Raw genomic sequence first — 5,000 nt, forward strand, 5'->3', positions numbered from 1 at the left:
CACCAGCAGCCAGACGCATCGTCAGCGCAATCGGCGCGGCCAACGTAGCCGTACTATTTCCAATAAAGCAGTCTTCAGTCTTTAGTCGTCCAAGCTCGGACCAACATCGTAAAATAAATAGTTCATTTTTTAAAAAATCCGAAAGGAAAGTTATCCTATAACTGTACATCTCTCTTCAATGCGTAGCGCCCAGCCTGCAAACCCGTCGTTTTCGGGTGGTCTTAGGAGTCGAAACTATTCTTGGAAGATCGGCAAGCACAACGCCTTTTCCCACTTCAGGTACTTCGGCGAGCGCACTCGCGATAGGCTCAGTTTGAGGGTTTCCAATAAATGGAAAGAGTCTATAGAAGACTCAATCCGGTCTCGTGATGTTATTAGCCATCTAGCTAACGACTCCTATACATATACTACCAGCCTGGTTCGGTTACGACCTTAGAGGCGTTCAGGCATAATCCGACGGACGTAGCGTCATACCAAAGTCCGCTCGGACTAGTATTGAGCCATTGGTCCGTACCTGTGGTTCCTCTCGTACTGCACAGGAATTCCATTGAGATAGTACTTGCACACCAGTAGGGTAAAACTAACCTGTCTCACGACGGTCTAAACCCAGCTCACGTTCCCTTGAAAGGGTGAACAATCCTACGCTTTGTGAATTTTGCTTCGCAATGATAGGAAGAGCCGACATCGAAGGATCAAAAAGCCACGTCGCTATGAACGCTTGGCGGCCACAAGCCAGTTATCCCTGTGTGTGTGAGCTGTCAAACGCCGTAGCGTCAACACGTGCTGAGCGTCGCTCCGTGTTTTTTGCAAAAATTTTGTGTAAAAAGTGAAAAGAACCCGGAAAAGTTTATTCAAATCGTTAAAACTAGTGACAATCTACAGATTAGTAGTGAAAACCGCACTGAAATCATGGATTTCAATAAATAAAACGGTGAAAAAGTGTTTGTTTACATTTTGTATGGGGAATAGCCGTACCTCAAAAAAAGTGTAAAAAGTGATCGGAACCCGTGTTTTTCACCGTTAAATGTTAGTTTTGGTGCCAAAAAGAGGTGCTCCGGTGAAAACCGCATCGAAATCGGTTGATTTGGCCCCGAAAAAAGTGAAATCAAGTTTTGTTGATTTTTTGTATGGAAAGTGGCAATATCCGAAAAACGGTAAAAAAGTGCACGGAGCAGTGAAATATCGTCGGGAATAGTTAGTGCTGGTGCCAATTAGAGGTGCTCCGGTGAAAACCGCATCAAAATCGGATTAAAATTGGCTGAAAACAATTTATTTCAAAATCGGCACATTTTTTGTCCCGGGGCGTAGCCCCATTTGGGACTCCGTAGTTTTTACGCCCAAAAGTGTCCGGATCCTGGCCGGATGTGGTTTTTCTGTTAGTGCTCGATGCAATGCATCGAAAGTGAGCGAAAACCGCACTCAAATCGGTTAATTTGTGTTAAAAATAGCGTAAAAACATCGAAAAACGCAGTTTTGAAAAATGGGTGTTAAAGGGTGTATAAGGTGGTCCAATTTCGGCGATTTTACACTCTTTGCCACCTAAAATCGGAAAAATATTTTTCTCGGCTACAAAAACTGAAAAAGTGCTTAAAAAGTGGTGATATTCTGTTAGAAGAGTGAATTTGCTATTTTTTAAAAATAAAACTCGAGTCAGTGCATGTGTTTTTCGGAGTGAAAAAGAGTAAAATAGTGAAAACCACGCGTTTGACGACCGTTACGGAAATTGTAGCCCTGTTTACAGTCGCCGGGTTGAGGAATCGGTGTGGCTCCGTCCGGGAGGATCCATACTCTCAAACCGGATCGAGTTTGAAGCGGCAGTTGGCGCTGGAAGCTTGAAACGGCCGGTATTTCAATTCGGCCGTTATTTCGAAATCACCGTTTGATTCGACCGAGATTGCCTACTTCGCGGCGCCTTGACTCCGTAAAGTGTCCCCGCTTTGTCGCTCTGGGAACACTCACCAAGGCGAGATTGCCTACTTTACGGCGCCTTCCATAAAGTGTCTCCGGTAAGTCCCGTAGGGAACGCCTAGCAAACTGAGATTGCCTACTTCACGGCGCCTGCAATTCGTAAAGTGTCCCCGCTTTGTCGCTCTGGGAACACTTACCAAGGTGAGATTGCCTACTTTACGGCGCCATCCATAAAGTGTCTCCGGTAAGTCGCCCAGGGAGCGCCTTGCAAGCTGAGATTGCCTACTTTACGGCGTTTTCCATCAAAAAAGTGTCTCCGGTGTAAGAAAATTCGGGCAGTTGCTGGAAAAACGAGGAAACAGCGAAAAAAGAGCCTTTCGACGAGGGGTAAGTGATAGCACCAGGACATATCTTGTGCATCCGCAGCCCTTCGACCCCCCCCCCTTCCCCCCCCCCCCCCCCATCCACAAGCCAAACCCTTCCCCCTCTGTCCACGACTGCTCGGGAAACGGTCGATTTTTCGGCAGATTTGGCTTCTGGGGGTTTTTCAAGGTGGCAGTACTGGAATGGAGCAGGCATCGGGGGAGCCTTCGACGCGTCGGTCGGTCAGGCTCCGGTCCACCTGTGACGCTACCGCACCATCGACGAAGAACGACAGGGACGAAGTAACAGGGACATCTTCAACATCATCGGTTGCGCTGCCGTTGACTCGGCAGCGAAAGGGAGGCAGTGTCGCGCCATCGACTGCGACGCCCACTCGGCCGGTGGTGGTGGTGCAGCGGATGGCCCTGCTAGCCAGTGATATGGAGATTTCAGAGGAGAGCGACGAGGACGAGCTCAACTCAACCGTCGTCCAGCAGGTGGCCGAAGTCCCGCAGCAGGAGCCGACTATCGCAAGCCTCAGCAGCGAGTTGAGGGAGCTCCGGGCAACCGTCGAGACTCTCCTCGCTAAGGTTAGCGAGATTGAGACGGGCCGGGCGACGGCAAAGGATGGCGACGCGGAGCTGAAGACAAAGCTGAAGTTGTTGTCTCGTGAAAATCAGGAGCTGAAGCGAGACAACATTAGCCTTCGTGAGCGTGCGGCAGCCAGCGAAAGAGAACTTATGCTGCTCCAAAGTGGACTCCACTCGATGGGAGAGTTGGCGGTAGCTACGCAGCAGCAACAACAACATGTCGTCGACTCCAGTGCTGTTGGGCAAAGCCAGCATCCACCTGGCGACACTCCCAAACGAAAGCGGACCCGGGCAAGGCGCGGCAAGAAAAAAGAGGGCGAACCGACGGGCATGAACGAAGTCATCACGCCTGATGTCCCCGAGATCCCGGTCGAGGCCGTCTTGTCCCAGGCCATGGCTCCAGAAAAGCCAAAACCGAAGGTAAAGAAAGCAGCGGCTGTGGCAACCAAGGTGCATGCGCAACCAGCATCCTTTGCTAAAGTCGTGGCCAAGGGAGACAAGAGAGCAGCACCACAGAAAGCGGGAAAGAGCGCTGCTAAAGTGGAGAGGCCTGCGGTGATCGTCCTCGAGGCCAACGAGGGCAAGGCCTTCCTCGACACATACAAGGCAGTGCGTTCCAAGACCAATGTGGATCAGTTCGTGGCGAGGGTTTGCCGCACAGGGGAGCGGAAGCTGTCGCTGTGGCTGAAGCCGAACACGGACTGCGAGAGTGTGCTGGCCGATGTCAGCGAAGCCATCAAGGAGGATGGAGTGGCCCACCTCCTTGTCGACAAGCAGACGGCCGCGATCACAGGAATCGACATGCTGGCGACTGTCGACGACTTGATTTCGGCGATTAAGCGACAGGCGGGGCTGACGGTTCCGGGCGAGGCAGTTCGGCTGTGGCGGCGGTACGACGGGCTGCAGAAAGCCCATATCAAGCTGCCGCGCGGGCAGTGCCAGCTTCTCGACGGTCACCGGGTCACCATAGGGAACACGAGTTGCGTCGTGCAGGCGCTCGCATCGGTCCCTGCAGGAGAGCAGCTCTGCTACCGCTGCTTTGGCAAGGGGCACCGCTCTCGCGAGTGCACCGGCCCTGACTACTCCAAGTGCTGCTTCCGGTGCGGATCGAAGCAGCACAAGGCCAAGGAGTGCAGCTCGGGCCCCAAGTGCCTTACGTGTTCCGGACAACATCAGACAGGTTCACCGGTTTGCAGCGGAAGTAGCCAGCCGTCATGTTCCCGCTAGTTTCGAACACCACTGTTAGAGGGCGTGACGCTGGGTTGAAGATCCTCCAGATCAACTTGGCGCGCAGCAGGGTAGCACAAGACCTCATGCTCCAGACCGCACGGGAGCAAAGGATCGACATTGTGCTGGCGTCGGAGATCTACCGTGTTCCACCCAATAACGGGAACTGGGCGGTGGACTCGACAGCGAAGGCAGCTGTTATTACGACCGGAGCCTTGCCCATACAGCGAGTCTGGGCAAGTAGGGTAGGACTGGTGTCGGTCCAGGTGGCGGGGGTGACCTTCATCTCTTGCTACGCCCCACCAACACCGGGATGGACGGACGAGGACTACCAGCGGCTGCTCGACGAGATCGACATCGAGGCCAGAGCACACCCCCTCGTAGTCTTGGCGGGCGACTTCAATGCCTGGCACGTGCGATGGGGCAGCGCGAGGACGAAGCCGCGTGGTGAAGATCTCGCCGAGGTCGTCGACCAGCTTGACCTGGCGATCTTGAACCGCGGCAGTGTGCCCACGTTCGTCGGCAACGGCAGTGCTACTGAAAGTGTGGTCGACGTGTCCTTCGCCAGTCCGGCCATTGAACCCGGTAACGACTGGCGGGTGCTCGACACTTTCACCAACAGTGACCACAGATACGTGAGATTCAGCGTATCCGCGACACCAGTCAGCAGCGCTTCACCACACCAGCAGAGGCAACCGCAACAACAGCACCAGCATCGCGACCGGCAGCGACAACGCGAGCAGATTGGACCGAGATGGAAGTTGCGTCAATTCCATCCCGAAGCCTTCCAGATCGCGCTCCAGGCTTCCGGGTTTGCCGAAGCGGCTGTATCACCGGCGACTCTCACCGCTGGACTTACTAGAGCCTGCGATGAGGTGATGCAGAGGGCACCGCCAGCGCAGTTTTTGGTGA

This window comes from Anopheles coustani (assembly GCF_943734705.1).
Source record: "Anopheles coustani chromosome X unlocalized genomic scaffold, idAnoCousDA_361_x.2 X_unloc_90, whole genome shotgun sequence".
NCBI classification, from domain to species: domain Eukaryota; kingdom Metazoa; phylum Arthropoda; class Insecta; order Diptera; family Culicidae; genus Anopheles; species Anopheles coustani.